Source organism: Macrotis lagotis, chromosome 6 (genome assembly GCF_037893015.1).
Source record: "Macrotis lagotis isolate mMagLag1 chromosome 6, bilby.v1.9.chrom.fasta, whole genome shotgun sequence".
In the NCBI taxonomy this organism is placed as follows: Eukaryota; Metazoa; Chordata; class Mammalia; order Peramelemorphia; family Peramelidae; genus Macrotis; species Macrotis lagotis.
Genome location: NC_133663.1, coordinates 137,613,651 through 137,640,994, shown reverse-complemented (window position 1 = coordinate 137,640,994; position 27,344 = coordinate 137,613,651).

Here is a 27,344-nt window from a genome sequence, read left to right as displayed (position 1 = left end):
TATTGGAATTAAAAAAAAATATTAACCTCTAAATGATGTTATGTTTATAAAGATTAACAGTTCTAATGTTCATACTTATTCAAATAATGTACTATCACTGATGATTAGCATTGATCAAATAAATTTCAAACATTGACTGTTGCTAAGCACAAAAATGTTTTCTTTTTTTCTCAGCACATTTGACTTTCATTCTTCATTTCATGACCCTTTATGAAAATAAATCAAATTGTTAAAAAGTCTAGGTATGCTAATATGATCCATCTTCAAAAGAAAAATAACTTGGCAAAGTACTTTGGAACCCAAATCACTGTTTAAAAGCCTAAACTATAAAGTTTCAAATACCCATGAATGTGTCTTCTCCTAAAATGAAGAGTAATAAAAAAGGGTAAAGGGAAGATGTCTTGTGATCTCCTCCATCAAGTTTTATCTTAAAATAATTTTAATAAACCAGCTTTAAACATATAAAACTAAGATTCTTATTAGAAGTGTTCCTATAGCTAGACTATTATAAATAGAAATTCACTAATAAACAACAAAACTTTGCATTTTTTAACTACTAAAAAAGTGAATTCAGATGAAATCACTAAAGCTTCTTTCATTTACTCTTTCGCAACATGTTACTTAAGAGAGCTCTTAAATATTAGTGGAAATCAGTGTTAAGTCATAACATATATCCTAATTTTAAAGCAAGAAAGGAATACTAGAAGTCAATTTCTTAACTTTTTGAAGAAATATAAAACATCAATTCCTAGTCTAGCCATGCTGCAATAAAGTTTTGAACCTTTAATTATATATGGAAGTTTATCTAACCAAGTTCCCAAAAGGGATGTGATGATTCAATACATTAAAAATAAAAAATTTATTGTTATAACTTACCATATTTTTTAAAAATCCCATTTGGAAACATTCAATCCTATGCTATTGTGATGCCTTATTTATTACTAATGGCAAGAATGACAGTATCAGCTTAACATATCCTTTCGTACATCCAGGACAGTGTTATAAAATGTCTGCTTCATTTTGCTAAATTGTTTTTAAATTTTGTCATGGGAAAAAAATTGGCCTTTTGCAGAACAATTGTCTTTTTCTTTTACTCTTTATTATTACAATCTTTTGTGAGACTCATAATTTAATTGTAATTTACGTAAATTATCTGTATTACAAAAGATTTCCTTACACAATAGAGTTTAGAAAAGCAATAATTATATGAAATGAACTAAATGAATCTGTATATCTTAGTATCTCTAGTAATGACCATACACCAATTTCTGCAGATCATCACCATTTTTACCTTTGCTTTACTTACAAGATTTACAAATAGTAGGTGAACATTAGGGGGGGAATGATGTAATTATATAGTGCTATTATAGAGGAATAAACAGACCATAATGTAAGATTAAGTTTAGAAAATGACAATTTCATAAACCTTTCCCCAAAATATCAGTTTTTGATAGAAAGATGAATTAAAAATGATCAGAAAATTAAAGATTAATGTTAGTAAAAGTACAGAAAGCAGATACATATTTATAGAAACAAGAAACTTCAATATTTCCGATTTGAAATAGTTGAATCTAGGTTTACTTTCCCATCACTTTTCTAATGATTTGTGAAGGAAAAGACAAATATTGTGTTATTAAAAATAAGTTATTAATGTAATGCTTTTGGCTTCATGATTTCTTTAGAAGAATAGTTTGATCTTTTTTTGGAACAGAATGAGATATTGTTCTAACCTGCTACTGATTTTTAAAATGTTGAAAAGAAAAAAGATAGCATTGATAAAAGCATGCAACTGAACCGAGATACCCACAACAAAAGGGTTATGAAGGGAAAGTAAGGTTCTTATTAAGAAAAATAAAAATGTGAAAATCAAAATTACTTCATAGTCTATTTTCATCCAGAATATCTGGTTACACTTCCTCTCACTGTTCCAATAGAAAGACAATCATTGAGGACTTCTGGCCAAGATGGTGGAGGGAAGACAGACATAGTGCTAAAGTCTCCTGATCTTCCCTCATAAAAATATGAAACACACCTCTTAACAGAAATTTGCTCCACAAAATCCGGAAAGAGAAACTAGAAGATCTACCTCACAGTCTGTCCTTTGGGATCATGGGTGATTCTGAGCACAGAGGGCAGACTCTTCCAGAAGCACAGGACAAAGTCAGAGCCTGAGAGCTCCATTAGCCTGAGACCCTGAAAGTGAGACACTACAGAGAAAGCAATCAACATAGCCTACTGTCCAGCCCACTTGTAGTTACTAAACCCAATTAATAAAGCCACTAGGGATCTCAACACCAAATCTCTGTGAACCAGTCCCTCTCCAACATAGGGTCTTAGAAAAATGAAGAAATGTCAGCTGAAAGGTGGGTCCATAGAAAAATTCATAGAAGGAAAAAGTCCTAACTCAGAGAGACCTAGAACCTCTGAAGAAAATATGATCTGGTCTCCAGCACAGAAAGACTTCCTTGAAGAAATTAAGAAGGAGTTTAAAAATCAATTGGAAAATTTGGGAGAGACAATTAACACCTTGAAAGATAAAACAAATAATTGCAAAATACAATTGGACAAATGCAGAAAGAAAATAATTCTCTCAAAAAACTCAATTGATCTAATGTAAAACTCTTTCAAAAATAGAATCAAACAACTGGAAAAGGAGTAGCAAATGGTAAATGAAGAAAATCCTTCTCTTAAAAAAGAATGGAATCTGTGGATACTAATGATTTCATGAGACAGCAAGAGCCTGTAAAACAAAACAAAAAAACTGAAAAAATAGAAGAAAATGTTAAATACCTCATCAGCAAAACCACTGACCTTGCTAAAAGATTGAGAAGGGACAACCTCAGAATTATGGGTCTTCCTGAAAACATTGAATTTAAAAAAAGCATGCACTTAATATTACAGGATTAAGTGATGGAAAACTGCACTGATATCATGGAACTAGAGGGTAAAACTGTTATTGAAAGAATACATTGATACCCTCTGGAAAGAAATCATAAAATGAAAGTACCAAGGAATTTTGTGACCAAATTCCAGAACTATCAGATAAAAGAAAAAATCCTGCAAGCAGCCAGAAAGAAACAATTTAGATACCAAGGAGCCACAGTAAGGATTACACAGGACCAGGCTGCATCAAAATTAAAGGACTGAAGGGTCTGGAATGAGATATTATGAAGAGCAAGGGAGCCTGGAATTCAATCAAGAATCCACTATCCAATAAAGCTGAGCCTTCTTTTCCAGGGGAAAAGATGGACATTTAACTAAATGGGAAATGTCCAACCTTTACTGATAAAAAGACCAAAACATAATAGAAAATTTGGACATCAAACAGGAGGTTCAAGAGACACATGGAAAGGTAAAAAATGGTAAAGGAAAAAAATTGCTATCCAATAAGATGAATCTGACTAGATCCTACCTGGGAGAAAGATTCTCATAACTCTTGAGAATTGTAACTCTATTAGAAAGAATATACTTATCCAGAAATGATGGACACTCATGACTTTTCTCTGACTCAGACAGAATGACTTAAAATAATATTTACTTAAAAAGGGGAAGATTAATGAGACTGGAGGATGGAGGAGATTGAAGGGAGTAAATCTCATTACATTAAAAGGTACAAAAGGCATATTGTAACAGAGGAGAAGAAGGGAGGAGAACCAACTGAATTCTCCTCTCATCTGATTTGGCTTTTAGTTAACTTACACAGTCAGCTAAGAAATTTATCTTGCTTTTCAAGTTTTAATAGGGGAAAAGGGGAGGCAAGGGATAGGGAGGGGGAGGGGAGAAAAAAGGGGAACTAACAGAATGAAGGGAGTGAAGGGGGGGAAGGGAAAGAGGAAAGAAAGGGGAAAGGGTTGATATAGGAGGGAAAACACCCTGAAGATGGAGGTATTCAGAAACAAAATACTGAGGAATATGGATGAAAGGGAAAAAGAAGGAAAAAAAATAGGGAAGATAGCATGGAGGGTAATAAAGAGTTAGTAATTACAACTTTCAATGTGAATGGCATGAAATCTCCCATAAAACGTAAGCAAATAGCAGAGTAAATCAAAAACCAGAATCCTACAATATGCTACTTACAAGAAACTTATTTGAAGCAGAGAAATACATGTAAATGTAAAAGGTTGGAGAAAATATATTTTGTTTCAGCTGAAGTGAAAAAAACCAGGGGTAGCAATCCTTATCTCAGACAAAGCAGCTGCAAAAATTGATATTGTTAAAAGAGACAAGCAAAGAAGCTCTGTCCTCCTAAAAGGTACCACAGACAAAAAAGTAATTTCAATACATAATATGTATGCACACAATGGTATAGCATCCAAAATCTCAGAGTAGAAGTTGAAAGAGCTACAGGAAGACATAGACAGCAAATCTCTCCTAGTGAGAGACCTCAACCCACCAATTCTCAGATTTCGATAAATCTAACCATAAAATAAAGAAGAAGGAACTTAAGGAGACAAACTGATTGCTAGAAAACTTAAATATGATAGACTTATGGAGGAAACTGAATGGGGATAGAAAGGAATATACTTTTTTTCTGCTGTGCATGGCACTTACACAAAAATTGACCATGTACTAGGGCATTAAAAATCTAATGATCAACTGCAGAAAGGCAGAACTAGTGAATACATCTTTCTCAGATCATTATGCAATAAAAATTACATGGAATACTAAACCAGGGAAATATAGACCCAAAACTAATTGGAAACTAAATAACCTCATTTTTAAAAATGAGTGGATCAAGCAACAAATTACAGAAAGAATTATTTCATCCTAGATAATGCCAATAGTGAAAACATACCAAAATCTATGAGACTCACTCAAGGCTGCTGTAAGAAGGTATAATATATATTTAAATGCTTACTTGCATAAATTAGAGATAGAGGAAAGTCAATGAAATTAATATGCAGCTAAAAATTAGAGAACAGACAAATTAAAAACTCCCAATGAAATACCAAATCAGAAATTCTAAAAATTAAAGGAGAAATTTAAAAAAAAATTGGAAGAGAAATATTGAACTAATAAATAAAACCAAGAGTTGGTTTTATGAAAAAAAAGGAATAAAATTGATAAAACACTGGTCAATTTGCTTTAAAAAATAAAGAATAATACCAAATTGCTTGTATCATAATTGAAAATGGTGAACTCACCAACAATGAGGAGGAAATTTAAGCAATAATTCTGGAATTATTTTGCCTAACTCTATGCCAGTGAATTTGAGAATCTAAGTGAAATGGATGAATATTTATAAAAATATAAGTTTCCCAGTTTAAGTGAAGAGGAAATTAAAAACCTAAACAACCCTATCTCAGAAAAATAAATTCAACAAGCCATTATTGTACTCCCTAAGAACAAATCTACAGGGCCAAATGGATTCACAAGTGAATTCTGTCAATCATGGTTTTTTGAGCAAGGCAATGGGGTTAAGTGGCTTGCCCAAGGCCACACAGCTTGGTCTGAGGCCAGATTTGACTGCAGATCCTGGTGCTCTATCTACTGTGCCACCTAGCCACACCCTTATCAAAAATTTAAGGAGCAACTGGTTCCAATTCTATATAAAAACTTTGGAAAAATAAGTGAAGACCTAACTCATCTAACTCTTTCTATGACACCAATATAGTGCTGATACCTAAAGCAGAAAGAGTTAAAACAGAAAAAAGAAAATTATAGTCATATCTCCCTGATGTAGATTCCAAAATCTTAACTAAAATCTTAACAAATCAATTACAACAAGTTATCATTAGGATAATACACTATGAGCAAGTAGGATATATTCCACGAATTCAGGGTTGGTTCAATATTAGGAAAACTGTAATATCAATATTAATATTGATAACAAACCTATCATGAATCATGTGATTATATCAATAGATACTGAGAAAGCTTTTCACAAAATACAGTACCAATTCCTACTAAAACACTAGATAATGTAGGAATAAATGGCTTGTTTCTTAGAATAATAAGCAGTAACTATCTGAAACCATCAACAAGCATTATATGCAATGGGAATAATCTAGAGGCATTCCCAGTAAGAACAGGACTGAAACAAGGATGCCCATTATCACCACTGCTATTCAATGTTGTATTAGAAATGTTAATCTCAACAATAAGAAAAGAAAAAGAAATTGAAAGAATTTGAATTGGGAAGAAAGAGACAAAACTCTTGCTCTTTGCAGTTGACATGATGGTATGCCTAGAGAATTCCAAAAAATCATCTTAAAAACTCCTAGAAATATTAGTAATTTTAGCAAAGTTGCAGCATGCAAAATAACCTGTCATAAATCCGTGGCCTTTCTATAGATGACTAGAAAGATACAGCAGAAAAAGCTAGAAAGAGAAATCCCATTCAAAGTAACCTCAGACAATATAAGATACCTGGTAGTCTCTCTGCCAAAGCAGACTAAAAACGTTTTGAAAACAATTACAAAACACTTCTCACCCAAATAAAATCAGATTTAAATAACTGAGCAAACAACTGCTCATGCATAGGCTGAGCTAATATAATAACAATGACAATTTTACCAAAACTAAAGTGCCCTACCATTCAAAATTCCAAAAAATTACTTTAATGTGTTAGAAAAAGTTATAAGTAATTTCATATGAAGAACTAAAAAAGTCAAGAATTTCCAGGAATGCAATGTAAAAAAAGTGCAAAAGAAGGTGGTTTAGCCTTACCAGTTATAAAATTTTATTATAAATCATCAGTCATCAAAATTGTCTGGTACTGGTTAAGAAATAAAGAGGTAGATGAGTGGAATAGATTAGGTTCAAGAGCAGGAAATGATCATAGTAATCTGCTGTTTGATAAACACAAAGTGTACAACTATTGGGATAAAATCTCGCTATTCAATAAAAACTGTTGGGAAAATTGGAAGTTAGTATGGAAAAACCTTAGATTAGACCAACACCTCACACCCTATACCAAGATAAAATCAAAATGGATACAGGATTGAGATGTAAAAAACAATATTATATACAAATTTGAAGATCAAGGAGTAGATTACCTGTCAGATCTATGGGCAGGGAAGCAGTTTATAACCAAGGAAGAGATGGAGAACATCATTAAATAAAAAAAAAAACTAGATGATTTTGATTACATTAAATTAAAAAGATTTTGCAGAAACAAAAGCACTGTAACCAAGATCAAAAGAGATGCAGCAAATGGGGAAAAAAATTCCTACAGTTCCTATTTCTGACAAAGGACTCATTTCTAAAATAGAGAATTGAATCAAATTTAAAAAAAAAATTCCCCAAATGGCAAATGACCAGAGGTTATGCAAAGGCAATGTACAGATAAGGAAATCAAAGTGATCCATAGTCATTTGAAAAATTGTTTTAAATCATTACTTATTAGAGAAATGCAAATTAAAGCATCTCTGCATTACCAACTTACACCTCTCAGACTGGCCAATATGACCAGAAAGGACAATGATCAATGTTGGAGGGGATGTGGGAAGTCTGGGACAATAATACATTGATGGTGGAGCTGTGAACTCATCCAAACTTCCTGGAGATCAATTTGGAATTGTGCCCTAAGGGAAACAAAAATGTGCATACCCTGTTAGCCAGCTATACTGCTACTGGGTATATACCCTGAAGAGATTATGAAAAAGAGTACAAACATCACTTGTACAAAAATATTCATAGCAGCCTTGTTTTGGGTGGCAAATAATTTGAAATTAAGTGAATATCCTTCAATTGGAGAATGGCTTAATAAACTGTAGTATATGTATGTCATGGAACACTATTGTTCTATTAGAAAACAGGAGGGATGGAAATTCAGGGAAGCCTAGAAGGATTTGCATGAACCGATGCTGAGTGAGACGAACAGAACCAGAAAAATATTGTACACCCTAATAGCAACATGGGGGTGAGGATCAACCTTGATGGACTTGTTCATTCCATCAGTACAACAACCAGGGACAGTTTTGGGTTCTGTGCAATGGAGAATACCATCTGTATACAGAGAAAGAATTGTGGACTTTGAACAATGACCAAAGACTATTACATATAATTTAGAGAAAAAAACAAACAAACAAACTTTATCTTACTATGTAATTCTACTATCTCTTATACTTTAATTTTCTTCCTTAAGGATATGACTTCTCTCTCATCACATTCAAAGTAGATCAATTCATACCTTAGAAATGTTAAAAAAAAAAACTAACAGACTGCCTTTGGGGGTGGGGGAGAGGGCAGGAAGAATAGGGGAGAAATTGTAAAACTCAAAATAAAGAAAATCTTAAAGAAAAAAACAAATGACAACCATTGTTAGTGAAGTATGATGTAAATCAAAATTACTTCATAATCCAGTTATACATACACAGTCTATCAAACTCCCCTATAGTAATACAATCCTCATGAGCCAAAATATCATGGAAAAAAAAAAACACTTCAAGATCCATTTATATCCCTGCCCTCTAGGTAGCCTTCCTCCAACTAAATTCTTCCTCATGAGCAAAAGTATCAGTTAAAACATCATCATGCTTTTTCATGATCAGTATAAATCCATATTCTCTAGGTATGGTTCTTTCAACTCTTCCATGAGAACTGAATTTTTCAAGAGTTAGAAGAATTGTCTTCCAATGCAGGATGCATATACAGTTTAATGTTATTGAATGATTTTTTCCTCTTTTCAATTAGCTTTTTATGCATATCTTGACTCTTGTATTTGAAGATAGAATTTTGTTCTCAGTTCTGGTCTTTATATGAGATATATTTGAAATTACTCTGTTTCACTGAAAATTCATTTTTCTCCTGAAAGAATATGCTTTTGCAGGGTAGATAATACTTCCTTTGCCCTAAAGAATATCATTAGGCCCTCTGAAGTTTTAAAGTTTAAACTGTAGTCCTGTGTAATGCTGAATGTGGGTCCCTGACATTTAAATTGCTTCTTTTTAGCAGTTAGCAGTATTTTCTCCTTTAGAGTAAAAATTCTGAAATTTGGTCAAATATTTGTTGAAGTTTTTATTTTAAGATATTTTGCTTGTGATCTTCAATGAATTCTTTCGGGTTTTAATTTACCTTCTTCTTATAGACCATTAGAAAATTTTTACTGATGATTTGCTGAAAGAGATTTCATATCTCTTTTACTGATTGTGAAATTCAGGAAGACTAAAATTTCAAAAATAATTTATCCTGTATCTATTTTGCAAGTTAATGGTTTTTAAGAGGTTCTTTATATTTTCTTCTATATTTTCAGCCTTTTGGTTTTGTTTTATGGAATTTTGGTGCCTTGGTATCTTCAGTTTTCATTTATCTAATTCTAAATTTTTGAATTATTTTTATTAAACATATTATTTGAGTTTTACGATTTCCCCCCCAATCTTGCTCCCCCCCACACACACACAAAGCACTCTGTCAGTCTTTACTTTGTTTCCATCTTTTACCTTAATCTAAATTGGGTGTGATGTGAGAGAAATCATATCCTTAAAGAAGAGAAATCTAAGAGGTAAATAGAACAGACAAGATATCTGTTTTTTTTTCCTAAATTAAAGGGAATAATCCTTCCACTTTGTTCAAACTCCACAGCATCTTATCTGGATACAGCTGGCACTCTCCTTTGCATACAGCCCAAAATTGTTCCCAATTGTTGCATTGATGGAATTAGCAAGTCCTTCAAGGTTGAACATAACTCCCATGTTGCTGTTAGGGTGTACAGTGTTTTTCTGCTTCTGCTCATCTCACTCAGCATCAGTTCATGCAAATACCTCCAGGCTTCCCTGAAATCCCATCCCTCCTGGTTTCTAATAGAACAATAGTGTTCCATGACATACATGTACCACAGTTTGCTAAGCCCTTCCCCAACTGAAGGACATTTATTTGATTTCCAATTCTTTGCCACCACAAACAGGGCTGCTATAAATATTTTTGTGCAATTAATGTTTTTACCCTTTTTCATCATCTCTTCAGGGTATAGACCCAGTAGTGGTACTGCTGGGTCAAAGGGTATGTGCATTTTTGTTGCCCTTTGGGCATAGTTCTAAATAGCTCTCCAAAGGGTTGGATGAGTTCACAGCTCCACCAACAGTGTAATAGTGTCCCAGATTTCCCACAACCCTTGAACAATGATCATTATCCTACCTGGTCATATTGGCCAATGTGAGAGGTGTGAGGTGGTACATCAGAGAAGCTTTAATTTGTATTTCTCTAATAATTAATGATTTAGAGCATTTTTTCATATGGCTATGGATTGCTTAGATCTCCTCATCTGTAAATTGCCTTTGCATATCCTTTGACCATTTGTCAATTGGGGAATGGCTTTTTGTTTTAAAAATATGTCTAAATACTTAGTTGTAAAGATTGTTTCCCAATTTATTTACTAAATTTCTTTTGATCTTGGTTACATTGGTTTTATCTGTGCAAAAGCTTTTTTAATTTAATGTAATCAAAATCATCAGATTGGTTTTTGGTGATGTTCTCCAAATCTTCCTTACTCATAAACTGCTCCCCTTTCCATAGATCTGACAGGTAGACTAGTCCTTGATCTTCTAATTTACTTTTAGTATTTTTTTTTTATGTCTATGTCCTGTAACCATTTGGATCTTATCTTGGTAAAGGGTGTGAGGTGTTGGTCTAATCTAAGTTTCTTCCATACTAACTTCCAATTATCCCAGCAATTTTTATCAAAGAGGGAGTTTTTATCCCAATGGACAGAATCTTTGGGTTTATCCAACAGCAGATTGCTATAATCATCTCCTGCTTTTACACCTAGTCTATTCCACTTGTCCACCACTCTATTTCTTAGCCAATACCAAACAGTTTTAATGACTGATGTTTTATAATATAATTTTAGATGAGGTAGGGCTAAGCCACCGTCTTTTGCACTTTTTTTCACTAAGCTCCTAGCAATCCTTCACTTTTTATTGCTCCATATGAATATACTTACAATTTTTTCTAACTCATTAAAGTAAGTTTTTGGAATTCTGATTGGTAAGGTACTAAACAGCTAGTTTAGTTTTGGTAGAATTGTCATTTTTATTCTATTAGCTCTACCTATCCATGAGCAGTTGATATTTTCCCAGTTATTTAAATCTGATTTAATTTGTGTGAGAAGTGTTTTATAATTGTTTTCAAAAAGATCCCCCACCTGTCTTGGCAAATAGACTCCAAAATATTATATATTGTCTGAGGTTACTTTGAATGGGATTTCTCTTTCTACCTCTTCCTGCTGTATCTTTCTAGACATATATAGAAAAGTTGAGAATTTATGAGGGTTTATTTTATAACCTGAAACTTTGCTAAAATTGCTAATTGTTGCCAGTAGTTTTTTGGATAATTTCTTGGAATTCTCTAAGTAGACCATCATGTCAACTGCAAAGAGTGACAGTTTTGTCTTTTCCTTCCCAATTCTAATTCCTTCAATTTTTTTTCTTCTCTAATTGCTGATGCTAACATTTCTAATACAATATTGAATAGTAGTGGTGATAATGGCACCCCTGTTTCACCCCTGATCTTATTGGGAATGCCTCTAGCCTCTCCCCACTGAATATAACGATTGCTGATGGTTGCAAATAGATGCTGCTAATTAGTTCATTTAATAATTTATTCCTACACTCTCTAGTGTTTTTTTCTTTGGGTGGATCACATTCTTTATGGTAAAGTCCATCGCAAAAAGTAACTTCCATATTTTTCCAACATTGCCATTGCTGATCACAACTCCCTCCTTTATTATTTCTCCACTACCATGTACTATATTTTCTCTCTCCTTTCACTCTGACTCTGCTGTAGGGTCACTGAGTGGTACAGCAGACAAATCCCTTGTCCTGGGGCCAAGAATCCCTGAGCCCCCATACCAACCCTTAGGCCCAGAATCCACCTGGGCACATGGTCCTGGGCAGGCCTTCCAATCCTAGCCCCTTGCAAGAAGTAAAAATTAAAATGTGTTATATCTGACCACTCTCCCTCCATGGTCCATCCTGTCCTCCTTTATTCACATCCCCACCCCTTCCCCCTGCTCCCCCCTCCTTTTTACTCCAGATGTCTATACCCCATTGAGTATATTTGCTGTTTCCTCTCCTAGCCACCTCTGATGAGAGCCAAGGTGCCCTGATTCCCCCTTGTCTAGCCCCTTCCATAGCATTGTAATAGTTCATTGTAATAAAAAAATCTTATTATGTGAAATATCTTGGACTATTCCCCCACTCCTTTTTCTTTATGCCATTCCATTTGCCCTTTTTTTTATTGACTCAATTTTTACACCATATTTTATCTTCAAATTCAGCTTTCTCCTGTGCTTCAACTATAAAAGTTCCCTCTACCTGCTCTATTAACTGAGAAGGTTTATATGAGTATTATCAGTGTCATTTGCTATGCAGGGATACATTCAGTTCGTCATTAAGTCCCTCATATTTTCCCCCTCTCCTCCAATCTCCATGCTTCACCTGAGTCCTGTATCTGAAGATCAAAACTTCTGTTCAGCTCTGGCCATTCCAAAAGGAACATTTGAAATTCCCCTGGTTCATTGAAAGTCCATCTTTTTCCATGGAAGAGGACATTCAGCCTTTCTGGGTAGTTCATTCTTGCCCGCATTCTAAGCTCTTTAGCCTTCCGGTGTATTATATTCCCAGCCCTATGAGCTTTCAATGTAGTTCCTGCAGCTCCATGATATTTGAACTGTGTCCTTCTGGCTGCTTGTAATATTTTCTCTTTGACTTGGGAGTTCTGGAACTTAGCTATAATATTCCTAGAGTTTGGTTTTTTGGGGTCTCTTTCTCGGGGGGGATCGGTGGATTCTCTCCATTACTATTTTGCCCTCTGCTTCTAGACTATCAGGGCAATTTTCCTGTAGTAATTCTTTGAAAATGATGTCAAGGCTCTTTATCTGGTCATGACTTTCAGGTATTCCAATAATTTTCAAATTATCTTTCCTAAGTCTGTTTTCCATAGCAGTTGTTTTTTCAATGAGATATTTCACATTTTCTTCTAATTTTTCATTATTTTTTTTTGTTTTGAAGTATTGATTCCTGATTTCTGGTAAATTCATCAATCTCCCTGAATTCTATTCTTTGTCTGAAGGATTTGTTCTCCTCAGTGAGTTTTCTTATCTCTTTTTCCATCTGGCCAATTTTGCTTTTTAAATCATTCTTCTCCTCCATAACTTTTTGAACTGTTTTATCCATTTGACCTAAGCTGGTTTTTAGCAGGCTATTTTCTTCAGCATTTTTTTGGATTTCCTTGACTAAGCTGCTGACTTCATTTTCATGTTTTTTCCTGCATCTCTCTCTTTTCTTTTCCCAGTTTTTCTTCCAACTCCCTCCTTTTATTTTCAAAGTCTTTTTTGAGCTCTGTCATAGCCTGAGCCCAATTTCTGTTTTTCTTGGAGTCTTTGGATGCAGGGGCTTGTGTTTCCTCATCTTCAGACTGAGTGCTGTGATCCTTCTTGGGCTCACAGGCAAATATTCTCAGTGGGGTTCTCCTTGTTTGTCTGCTTGCTCATTTTCCCATCCTTAGCTTGTTTTGGGGAGGCCCTGCTGTTCTATGGGGGGTCCTAGACTGCTATCAGGATATGAATGTGGTCAGTGCCCCAGAGTCCTGTTCCAGAGGCAGAGGACAGAGCTCTGCAGTCTCTCTTCACTCCTCTCCCTAGGTTCAATGGGCTTATGCCCTGGGGGCTCCTGCTTCCTGGCTCCGCCTCCTTCTGTTTCCGGATCTGGGCTGCCAAAAGACCAAACTGCTCTTGTGTGGCCCTGAGGGCTGGGCTCCATGTGCCCACTATGGCAGAGGTCCCCTGCTATTAACCCACTTTGTGCCTAGTGCTCCCTGAGGTGCAGCTCAGAAGATGCCCCTGCTGCTGTGAGCCATGGTTCCCAGCTCCCTGGGGCTGCCTCTGGGAGGCTGAAGTTCTTTCACTCTGGTGCGCCACCCCTCTGGTGGGCCACCCCTCTGACCCCAGGGAGCAGAGCCTTTCTGCTCTTTTCCAGGATACCTTGAGAAGGAGAACTGCCTCAATGGGTCCCTTTGTGGGTTCTGTCTCTCGAAAGTTTAGTTAGAGTCCTTAGTTTCAAGTTTTATCTGAGAGAGCCTAAGACTCGATCCCTTCTTGTCGCCATCTTGGCTCCGCCCCCTTACCTCAACTCCTCTCTAGTGTTTTTAATAGGAATCGATGCTGTATTTTGTCAAAAGCTTTTTTGGCATCTATTGATATGATCATATGATTTCTGATAGGTTTGTTATTGATATAATTGCGTATACTAACAGTTTTCCTAATATTGAACCAACCCTGTATTCCTGGATTAAATCCTATTTGATCATAATGTATTATCCTAGTGATGTCTTGTTGTAATCATTTTGCGGAGATTTTATTTAGGATTTATGCATCTATATTCATCAGGGAAATAGGTCTATAATTTTCTTTCGCAGTTTTAACTCTTACTGGTTTATGTAACAGTACCATATTGGTTTCATATCGTTAGGCAGAGTTCCATCTTTCCCTATTTTTCCAAAGAGTTTATATAGGATTGGAACCAATTGTTCCTTAAATTTTTTTTTTAGGGAGTTTAATAATGGCTTGTTGAATTTCTTTTTCTGAGATAGGGTTGTATAGGTATTTAATCTCTTCTTCATTAACCTGGGCAATTTAGACTTTTGTAAATATTTATCCATTTCACATACATTACCAAATTTATTGGCATAGAGTTGGGGAAAATAATTTCGAATTATTACTGTAATTTCCTCCTCATAGATGGTGAGTTCACCTTTTTCGTTTATGATACTAGCAATTTGGTTTTCTTCTTTCTTTTTTTTAATCAAATTGACCAGAGGTTTATCAATTTTATTGGTTTTTTCATAATACCAACTTTTGAGAATTAATTCAATGGTTTTTTGTTTTTGATTTTTATTAATTTCTCCTTTAATTTCTAGAACTTCTAATTTGGTATTTAATTGGGGATTTTGATTTGTTCTTTGTCTAATGTTTTTTAGTTGCATGTTTAGTTCATTGATTTCCTCTTGCTCCACTTTATTCATTTAAGCATGTAGAGTTATAATATATCCCCTGAGGGTCTCTTTGAATGAATCCCATAGGTTTTGGTATATTGTTTCACTATTATCATTGTTTAGGATAAAATGGTTAATTATTTCTAAAATTTGTTTTTTGGTCCACTCATTTTTTTAAAATGAGGTTATTTAGTTTCCAATTTGTTCTGGGTTTATATCTCCTTGGCCCAGTATTGCATATGACTTTTATTACATTGTGATCTGAGAAAGATGTATTCACTATCTCTGCCTTTCTGCAGTTGATCATTAGGTTTTTATGTCCTAGTACATGGTCAATTTTTGTATAAGTTCCATGTACTGCAGAGAAAAGTGTATATTCCTTTCTATCCCTGTTCAGTTTCCTCCATAAGTCTACTAAGTCTAATTTTTCTCACAATCTATTAATGTCCTTAACTTCTTTCTTGTTTATTTTATGATTCGATTTATCTAGATATGATAGTCGGAGGTTGAGGTCTCCCACTAGTACAGTTTTGTTGTCTATGTCTTCCTGTAGTTCTTTCAGTTTCTCTTCCAAGAATTTGGGTGCTGTCCCACTGGGTGCATATATATTCAATATTGAAATGACTTTATTGTCTATGGTACCTTTTAGGAAAATAAATTTTCCTTCCTTATCTCTTTTAACACTATCGGTTTTTGCTTCTGCTTTGTCTGAGATAAGGATTCCTACCCCTGCTTTTTTTTTTATTTCAGCTGAAGCAAAATAAATTTTGCTCCAACCATTTTACCTTCACTCTATATGTATCTCTCTGCTTCAAATGAGTTTCTTGTAAGCAGCATATTGTAGGATTCTTATTTTTAATCCACTCTGCTATTTGCTTACATTTTAAGGGAGAGTTCATCCTATTCACATTCAAGGTTATGATGACTAATTCTTTATTGCCTTCTGTGCTATCTTCCCTCTGTTTGTATTTTTCCTTCTATCCAGCCCTTTATCCATATTCCCCAGTATTTTGTTTCTGAATACCACCCCCTTCAGTGTGTTTGCCTTCCTATGTCACACCCTCCCCCTTCTTTCCCCTTTCCCTTTTTCCCTTTTTCCTTCCCTTCCTTTTGTTATTTCCCCCTTCCCCCCCACTCCCCTTCCCTTTCCCCCTCCCCCCTCCCCTTTTTCCCTTTTAATACCTGAAAGGTTAGATATTTTATAAGATAACTGAGTATGTGTAGGTTGACTTTATGCCAAGTCTGATGAGAAGAAGACTCAGGTGTTTCTCCTCTGCTCCCTTCTTCCCCTCTATTTCCATAAGTTATTTGTAACTCTTAGTGTAATGAGATTTACCCCATTCAATCCCCTCCCTCCTCCAGTCTCTTTCCTGTTCCCTTTTTAAGGAGGTAGTATTTTTTAGATCATTCTATCTAAGTCATAGAAAATTCTGAGTGTCTCTCCCTTCTAGTTTAGTATATTCTATCAAATAGAGTCAAAATTCCTGAGAGTTATTAGAGTCTTTCTCCCAAGTGGGGTTAAAGCCAGTTACATCCCATTAGTTAGCAGTCTCATGGAAAGGTCATGAATGTCCACCATTTCTGTCTATGTGTACTCTCTCTGTTAGAGTTACAATTCTCAAGATTTATGAGAATCTTTTTTTCCCCCATGCTGGAATATAGCAGTTTCAGCTTACAGGATTGCATTTTTTTTCCTTTTACTGCTCCCTCCTTTTTTTTTGTACCTTTTCATGTGTATCTTGAACCTCCTGTTTGATGTCCAAATTTGCTGTTTAGCTCTGGTCTTTTCATCAGAAATTTTTGGAATTCTTCTATTTCGTTAAATGGCCATCTTTTTCCCTGGAAGCGAAGGCTCAGCTTTGCAGGAAAGTAGATTCTTTGCTGCATTCCAAGTTACCTTGCTCTTCGAAATATCTAGTTCCAGGCCCTTTGATCCCCTAATGTTGATGCAGCCAGGTCCTGCGTGATCCTTACTGTGGCTCCTTCATATTTAAATTGTTTCTTCCTGGCTACTTTAAGGATTTTTTCTTTTATCTGATAGTACTGGAGTTTAGCCACAACATTCCTTGGTGTTTTCATTTTAGGATCTTTTTCTGGTGGGGATCTATGCACTCTTTCAATAACTACTTCCCCCCCCCCCCCCCCCCCCCCCCACCCGATTCCATGATATGAGGGAAGTTTTCCATCACTAAATCCTGTAATATTAAGTCCAGGCTTTTTTTCCTCTTCAATATTTTCAGGAAGTTCTATAATTTTCAGGTGGCCCCTTCTCGATCTATTCTCGAGGTCAGTGGTTTTGTTGATGAGGTATTTTATATTTTCTTTTATTTTTTTCTATTTTTTGATTTTTTTTAACTGACTCTTGCTATTTCATAGAGTCATTAGGTTCTGTAGACTCCATTCTTTTTTGGGGGGAGGAGTTTTCTTCATTAACCTTTTGCAACTCCTTTTCCAATTGGTCAATTCTACTTTGGAAAGAGATTTCCATTTGACCAATTAAGTTTTTGAGAGAATTAATTTCTTTTTGCATTTGCTCATTTGAGGATCTGAGAGAATTATTCTCATTTTGTATATGTCCAATTGATGATCTGAGAGATTTATTCTCTTTTTGTATTTGTCCAATTGTACTTTCTAAGGTTTTGTTTTCTTGTTGCAAGGTATTAATTGTCTCTCCCAAATTTTTAAGCACCTTCCTTATTTTTTCAAGGAAGTCTTTATGTGTTGGAGACCAGATTGTATTCTCCTCAGAGGTTCCAGGTCTCTCTGAGTTTGGGTTTTACCCTTCCGGGAATTTTTCTATGGATCCAACTTTCTGCTGACCCTTCTTCATTTTGCTAAGACCTTGAGTTGGGGGGGGGGCAGTTCACTGAGGCTTGGGATCACTAAAGGCTTTAATCACTGAGTGCGCTTTCTCTGGCTGGCCAGTAGGAGGTGTTGATTGCTTTCTCTGGAGTGTCTGTGACCTTGGCTGAGGCCTTCTCCCTTTGCTTGAAGGGAGGGGTTGGAGCTATTGAATTCTTTTGCCTTCAATCAATGGTGGGCTTTACCATGGCCTGAGGTCATTCCTCAGCTGAGCTGGTTCTTCTGTTCACATACCTGGGCCTGAGGCAGAAGTAGTTTGCATTGGTTTGTTTCAGAGGAGGTCTGAGTTGTAGGAGCCCAGGATGGTGTCAGCAGCTCTCCTGCACCAGAACTCTCCCCCTAGCCCTGTCCCTAAGCTCCAGGGGCACAGCACCAACACCAGTGCCTCCACTCCCCCACCGACCCAAACCCCCATCGTCCAGCCCCACCACTGATCCAGGAGGTCCGGCTCTCGGACCCTCAGACTCCTAGTTCCAACTCAGCTGTCAATCTGGCTTATCCGGGACTGATCCTCCGTCTGAACCCAGAATTACTTGCCCGAACTCAGCCAAAGCTGCTGCCCAGAGACAATCCCTGAGGTAGATGTTCTTCCTTCTGGCTTTTATTTCTGGATTTTGTGGGTCAGGTTTTTTTTAAGAGGTTTGTTTCATGTGATAGATGGGGAAGAGATGAGGGCACTTTAGAATTGTGCCTGTCTTCTCTCCACCATCTTGGCTAGAAGTCTCTAACTTTTATGGGTTTTTTTCTTGTTAGATTTTGAGTTTCCTTCTCCAATTGGTCAATTTTACTTTTTTGATGATTGACATTCTTTTTTTTTTTTCAGTTGGCCATTTTTACGTTTAATGCAGCAGTTTCCCTTTTCCATTTGGTCAATTTACTTTTAAAGAAGTTGATTTCTTCAGTCAATTTTTATAATTCTCTTTTATGCCTCTCATATTTTTTCCCAATTTTTCTTTTTTCTTTCTTTCTTTGTTTTTAAAATTCTTTTTGGACTCTTTGAAGAGGGCAATTCATAAATTCATTTAAGCTTTCAAATGTAGGTGTTTTGCCACTGCTTTCCTCTTCTGAGAAGGAACTTTTATCATCCTTATCAGAATATTAATTCTCTGAGGTAGATAATCCTTATTTCTTTTGCTCATTTTGATAATTTAAGTTCTGCTGCTGTGACCCAGAGATTATAGTCTCATGATTTTGGTGTTGGAGGTAGAATCTATTCCTTGGATTATCACTTGTATATGGCATTGTCTATGCAGCATTTTGTTCCCTCCTTTAGGATTGCCATTGCTTTCCATTTTCCTATGGTATTTCCTAGGCAGTGCTTTGTTCTCTTCATTAGAATAGTGCAACCCAGTCCTGTCTTTTGCATTAGCATTTCCAGAACTTGAAATTTGCTTCCAAGATGGCATTGGAACCTTCACTGCTGACCTGCTGCAACGTTGTCCTGAGCGATGCTGTAACTAAGAGCCTCCCAGTGACTTTCTAGTTCTCCTGCCTGTGCTGAGTTATGCCCCCCTTTCATCCTGGTAAGATAGACTATTACTGAATTTTCTCCATAATATCTTTGTTTCTTTGGTTTGTTTTTTGCAAGGCAGTGGGGTTATGATTTGCCCAAGGTCACACACCTAGGTAATTATTAAGTGTCTCAGGCCACATTTGAACTCAGTTCTTCTGACTCCAGAGCTGGTGCTCTATCCACTGTGCCACCTAGCCACCCCTTCTCCAAAATATCTTGAGTTGAAATCTTGTTTCACTCTTTCTTTTTTTCTGAGATTGTCAGCTTTAAGGTATGTTTATAGAGGTTTTATTTAAGATTGTTTCAGCAAAATTCTAGGAGCTTCCTAGATTCATGGTGCCACTTTGGTTTGGCCTCAAAAGTTGGGATAGTTAGAGGAAATGTAACTAGAGGATGAAGATATGAATGAAGCATGAAATCATTTTGATATACATGCTGCTTAGCTCATGAGGAATAAATTTTTAGAGAGAGTATTTATGAATAGGGTGTTGAATAAAGTGATTATAATTTGATGATACAAGGTTATTGAGAGTTGTATTTCTAATGGCACAGCTGAGGAAAGCATTTGTTAGAGACTATAGGTATGATATGCTCATGAGGTAATCAAGTTTATAAATCAATCAGTCAATATTAATATTATTTCATTCTACATGGTACCTTTTTAGAAGATGGAATTGTATTCATTATCATTTGAGGAGCTTTACATTAATTATGGAATGATTGAACATGTTTTGAAGCATTTTTTTTGTTAGAAATCATGAACAAAAGCATGGAAAAACTTGCATGAACAAATGTTCAGTGAAGTGATAAGAGTCAAGAAAATTTTGTTCACCTTAAGAACAACATTTTGCATTGATCAATTATAATGATTCAGTCTCTCTCAGAAGTTCAGTATCAAGGACAATCCTGAGAAATATGTTATAGAAAATACTGTCCACATCCAGAGGAAAATAAAAAAGCAAACTATGGAGATTGAATGCAGAGCAAAGCATACTATATTCACTTTTTATATTTTCTTTTATGTTTTTTCTTTCTTCCTAATGATCTGTTGCCTTTTTAATTCTAATTCCTCTTTCAGAATATAACTACTAGGGAAATATCTTTAAAACTATTGTACTTGAACAACTTTTACTAGATTATTTACCACCATAGGGAGGAGGAAGGAAAGGAAGGATGGAGGAAAAATTGTGGAACACTTCAACTTGGAAATGGTTGGATGTTGCAAATTATCTTTGCACATAATTAGTAAAACAATATAAAATATAAAAATACTTTAAGTGCCAATTGAAAATACTGAGATGCTTTATACATGATTGAATTATTATTAGTTATAATTTTAAAAATAAATTTCTTTATTAATTTTTCCAAATACATGAAACAATTATTTTTGTAAGGTTTTCAGTTCTACATTCTCCTCTCTCTTCTCCTTCCCCTCCTTTTGACAGACAATCTAATAAAAGTTAAATATGTATAATTATGTTAGACATAGTTCCATATTAAACAACATTGTGAAAGAAGAATCAGAGCAAAAGAAGAACCAAGAGAGGGAAAAAACATAAAACAAAAAATAAATTTTAATAATTGAAAATAATATGCTGCATTCAGACTCCATAGTTTTTCTCTGGATGTAGATGGTATTTTCCATCACAAGTCTTTTTTTCTTCTTTTTTGCAAGGTAATGGGGTTAAGTGACTTGCCCAAGGTCACATAGCTAGGTAATTAGAATGTGTTTGAGATGGATTTGAACTCAAGTCCTCCTGACTCCAGAACTGGTGCTCTATCTACTGCATCACTTAGCTACTCCACAAGTTCTTTTGAATAACCTATGATTGTTATACTGCTGAGAAGAGCAAGTGAATCATAGTTTATCAAATCATAATGTTTTTGATGTGCACAATGTTCTTTTAGTTTTTCTTGGCATCTGTTAACACAAGTCTTTTTATTCCTTTCTAAAGTATGGACATTCTTGATTTCTTATAGAATAATAGTACTCCATAGTATTCATATTCAATGCCTTTGTCCAGTTATTTGCAAATTAATGGGCATCATCTCAATTTCCAATTCCCTGCCAATACAAAAGGAATTACCATAAACATTTTGAGTGCATTTTTATCCTTTCTAAATATCTCATATAATTGGTTCTGTTGAATAAAAGGGCATTCACAGTTAAACCCTTTGGAGTTGCTTCCAAATTGCTTTCAGATAGGCTGGCACAATTCAGAACTTTACCAACAATGCATTAGTGTTCCAGTATTTTCATATCACCACAAACCTTGATCATTTTCTGTTTTTGTCATATTGGTCAATCTGATGATAGGTGAGAGGTTCCACCTCAGAGCTGTTTTAATTCACATTTCTCTAATAAATAATGATGTAGAGAAATTGTTTCTCATGACTACAGATGGCTTTAATTTTTCACTTGAGAACTGCCTGTTCATAACCTTTGACCACTTATCGATAGGGGAATGACTTTTATTCTTATAAATTTGAGTCAGTTCTCTATATATTTTAGAAATGAATCCTTTATCAGAAATATTAGCTGAAGAAAAATATGTTCCCAACTGCATTCCTTTGTATCTTGGTTGCACTGGTTTTACTTCTGCAAAAACTCTGTAGTTTAATGTATTCAAAATTATTCCTTTTGCATTTTAGGTTGTTTTCTCTCCTCTGTTGACCATTTCCATAGATCTGATAAATGAACTATTCTTTGTTCACCTAATTGGTATCACCTTTCATTTATCTTATTTTGTTATAAGGTGGGAGATGTTGGTCTCTGTCTAGTTTCTGACATACTATTTTCTAGTTTTCCCAACAGTTTCCAATACAGAAGGTGGACTTTTTTACTTATCAAACAGAAGATTACTATAGTCATTAACTGCTGTTTATATTGTACTTAATCTATTCCCCTGATCAACTAGTCTTTTTCTTAGTCCTTAGCAAATAGTTTTTATGGCTTCTGCTTTGTATTACAATTTTAGATCAGCTAGGCCACCTCCTTTGAATTTTTTTCATTAATTACTTAGATATTCTTAATGTTTTGTTCTTTCATATGAATTTTATTACTATTTTGTCTAACTCATTAGAGTAATATTTTGGTCTTTTGCATGGCAATGAATAAGTACTTTAATTTAGGTAGAATTGTCATTTTTATTAATTTAGCTCAGGCTTCCCATGAGCAAGTAACATTTGTCCAATAATTTATATTTGATTTTATTTGTGAGAAAAGTGCTTGTAGTTGTTTTCTTTTAGTTTAAGATTTTTTTCTCAGCAGATAGATTCCTAAGTATTTTATGCAGTTTACATTTAATTTTAATGGAATCTCTCCTTCTATCTCTTGTAGTGTTACATTGCTGGTAATATATAAAATAATAGAAATGATGAAGATTTATTTGGATTTATTTTATATCTTGCAACAATTCTAAAGTTGTGAATTGTTTCATGTAATTCTTCAGTTGATATTCTAAGATGCTCTTTCAGCATCATATCATCTGCCAAGAGTGAGAGTTTTGTTTCTGTATTGCTTTTTCTAATTCCTATTATTTCTTTTTCTACTCTTATTGCTAAATCTAGCCTTTCTAATACAATACTGAAATATAGTCATGATAATGGGCATCCTTGTTTCATACTTACTTTATTGGATACACTGCTTGTTTATAACCATTACATATAATGCCTGGAGATGATTTTAGATATATGCTGTTTATCATTTTAGGGAAAACTCCATTTCTTCCCATACTTTCTAGTGTTTTTAATAAGAAGGGGAACTATATTTTTCAAAATTTTAATCATCTAAAGAATTAATCATATGATTTCTATTACTTTTCTTACTGATATGGACAATTATGCTGGTAGTTTTCCCAATATTGAACCAATCCTGCTTTCTGGGTATAAATTCCACATGATCATGGTGTATTATTCCTATAAATACTTTCTTAATATTTTAATTAAAATATTTGCATCAGTATTCATTAGAGAAATGGTCTTTAATTTTATTTATCTGCTTTGACTCTTCCTAGTTTAGATAAAAGCACTATAATGATATCATAGAAGGACCTTTGCAGAACTCCCTCATTTTCAAATATTTTATTTTGAATTGAGATTAATTGTTCTTTAAATGTTTAATAGTATTCACTTGCAAATTCTTCTGATTTAATTAATGGGTATAGTTCAATTTCTTTTCTTAAATAAGGCTGTAGAATTATTTCATTTTCTCTACTATCTAAATATTCATCCATTTCTGATAGATTGTCATACTTATTGTATAAAATAGCTCCAGATAATTACTTTAATTTCCCCTTTATTGGTGGCAAATTCACCTTTTCCATTTTGGATATACATAATTTTTAAAATTTAAGTAGCCTAGGGCTTATCTATTTTAATGCTCTTTTCATCAAATCAACTCTTAATTTTCCTTTTTTATTTCAATAATTTTCTTACTTTCAATTTTATTAATCATCCCTTTGATTTTTAGAGTTTCTATTTGATTTTTAATTGGAGATACTTAATTTGTTCTTTTTCTAGTTTATTTAGTTCAGTGCACAATTCATGGATCTCATCTTTCTCTAGTTTACTCATGTAAACATTTATAGATATAAAATTTATTCTTATTATTGCTTTAGCTGAATCACACATATTTTGACATGCTGCCTGTTTATTGTCATTGTCTTAGAGAAAAATATTAGTAATTTCAATGATTTTTGTTTGACCCAATCATTTTTTAAAATTAAGTTATTTAGTTTCTGATTTATCTTAACTCTATCTTTCCATGGTCTTTTTTTAAATGTGATTTTTATTGCATCAGGATCTGAAAGTGATAGAGTTCCTCTTTCTGTCATTCTGCATTTTATTGTAAAGTTTTGGAACCCCAATTTTTGTGATCCACTGACCAAAATGTACGTGCCTTTCTCTTGAAGTCTATCATATCAATCTTTTCTAAATTTTCTATTTACCTTTTTAGCTTTCTTCTTGTTTATTTTGTGGTAAATTCATCTAATTCTGAGAGCAGGAGGTTGAAGTCTTCTAACAATATAATTTTATTGTCTATGTGTTCCTGTAATTTATTTTGCTTCACTTCTAAGGATTTGAATGCTGTACCTCTTGGTGCTTATTTGTTTATAATTGAAGTTTCTTTATTGTCTATTTTAGGAAAATAATTTCCTTTCATTTTTTTTCTTTCAACAAAATCTATTATTTACATTTCCATTTTCTGAGATAAGGATTGTTGTCCCTGTTTTTTTCAACAGAATTATAATATATTCTTCTTGAACATTTTACTTTTATTATGTGTGTCTCTCTGTTCCAAATGAATTTCTTGTAAAGCAGCATATTATAGGATTCTGTTTTTAATCCACTCTGCTACAGGCTTTCATTTATGAGAGAGTTTATCTCATTCCAATTCACAATCATCACTACTACATTTTCATTCATCTTCCTCAATTTGAACTTTTCTTTCTTCCTTTATTCTATCCCTCCTATGTAATGTTTTGCTTTGATCTAGTCTTCCTCAAACTGATCCCCTTCTATAACCACCCTCCCATTTCTTTTCCTCTTCCCCTTTTACATTTCCCCTCCTTTCTTCCCTCCCTTCTATTAATACCTCCTTCCCTCCTCGTTCCTTTTATGAACTTCCTAATTCATTATAAGTTAAGATACATTTCTAAACTCATCTGAGCATATATGTTATTGCCACTTTGAGTCAAACCTATGAAAGTAAGCTTCAGGCAATTTTCACTCATCCCCTTCTCTTCCTGTATTGTAATATATATCATGCCTCTTCATGAGATGCAATTTGACCCATTAAGTCTTTCCCTTCTGTTCCAGAACAACCCCCTCATTTTTAATGTCTCAGTTTTTTTAAATCACCCCATTAAAATCAACTTATACACATACCTTCTAAGTATACTCCCACTTATAGAGAAACAGTTATCAAGAGTTATGAGTATCATATTCCCATGTAGGGATGCAACCAATTAAACTTTATTAAAAATATTTTTCATTTACTGTTATTTATATTTTATGTACCTCTTGAATTGTGTATTTGAAGACAATTCAGTCTAGATGTATTTTTTACCAGAAAAATTTGAAAGTCACCTATTTTGTTAAATATCCATCTTTTCCTATTTGTGTTTGCTAGAAAATATAAAAATTTCATAACATGATTTAATCAATTAATGCAATACCATTATTATTTGGGGTTCTGACACATCAAGGACTAAACCAAAATATTTCTGGTTTTCAAGAAGCATAAGGCAAAAGGAGTTGAGATTGCATGATTACACAAATAAGTACATACAATGATGAGGACATAATACTTGAGATACTAGTAAATTATTTCTAAGATATCTTTTTATTTCAGTTTTAGAAGAAGCTAAAGGTTATACAAAGAGTCTCTCCCTCAACACAAGATCCTAGGAAAAGGGCTCCAAATTAAATAAAACCAGAAGAAAGAAGGATCCATTAAATGTTACCTTGAAGCAAGTATCCTATTTCAATTCTTTCTTCTAGATCTTTTATTTCAATCTTTATATCTGGCTTCATTTCTTCTAGGAATTCCTGAAGTCCTTGAGGAAAATCCATTTCTTCCTTTACTGTAGAATTGCTTCCTTCTTCTGGGACATCTTTAAGTTCCATACTAGTTGTTGTTTTCATCTTTGATGTATCTATTTCTTTTTGCTTGTTTGTTTTGTTTTTTGCAAGGCAAATGGGGTTAAGTGGCTTGCCCAAGGCCACACAACTAGGTCATTATTAAGTGTCTGAGAATGGATTTGAACTCAGGTACTCCTGACCCCAGGGCCAGTGCTTTATCCACTGCACCACCTAGCTGCCCCCTGATGTATCTATTTCTACAGATTTAATTTCTGAATTGAGATTTTGTGTTAGGGTCCTATAATGTCCCCTAACATATTGCTTCTGGGTGGGATGACTAGCCAAGAAGGGTCTTGCCTTTAATCCCTTTGGTTCTTACACTGACTTCCACATCCTGTGATTGGAACTGTTTGGATCTTTGAGGTTTATAGTTAAATACTATTGGCTTTCTTCCGGGTCTCAGAGTTCCCGAACCTGGGTTGTCTTGGTATGATATCTATGAGTACCTATCACCACAGTATTCTACCGATTACAGGATGATGGGTTTTTATAATGGAAAAAATATTACTTGGATGATTTGTGGAGGTGGGGAGAAAAGGGTCAGTTCTCAGACAGAAGTCACTGAAATGCAGTTTCTCATTGGATTTCAATGAAGAGAGAAGCCTTTAGGGATTGTTGGAGCAGGTATACAGGAGATAGTTGGTCTTCTTTGAATCTCAAAAGTCCAGAGATGATCTTCAATTCTAGCAACTTCTTTGAAATGTTGGAGGAATTCTTGTCTAAATATGAGCTGCCTTAGATGACTTCTTTGGAAATATGAGACTCTTTTAACTACTCAAAAGGAACAAGTCTGTTAGTTCCTCTTCTCTCTGCTATCAGAAGAATTCCTATTCCAAATTCAGTTTCCCCAAAAAAGTCAGGTCCAGTGATTTTTCAGACCAGAGGAAATCACAAGATTTGACAGAGTTGAAATTTACCTTTCTTCTTTGGTAGGTAAGTCACCTCTCCAGTAAGGCTTTCCTTCACCCCCAAGTATCTTATTTCAGAGAAGACTAGAATTTCCAAGGAGAATATGGATTGACCTCTAGCCCAGAAAAACTTCTTGGAATAGATCAGAAAGGAGTTTAAAAATAAAATGGAAAAATTGGGAAAAGAAACACAAGAGAAAAATTAACAGTATGAAGGAGCAAATTAATATCTTACAACATGAAACATATCTTTTGAAAATACAATTTGCTAAGAGCAAAAAGTAAATAATTTTCTCAAAATCACAATTGAGAAAATTGACAACTTTTTCAAAAATAGAATTAACCAATTGGAAAAGGAGCTAAAATAGGAAATGAAGGAAATTCCTCTCTAAAAAAGAGACTGGAATCTCCAGAAACTAATGATTTTATGAGATACCAAGAATATGTTAAACAAAACCAAAATCATGAAAAAAATAGAAGAAAAA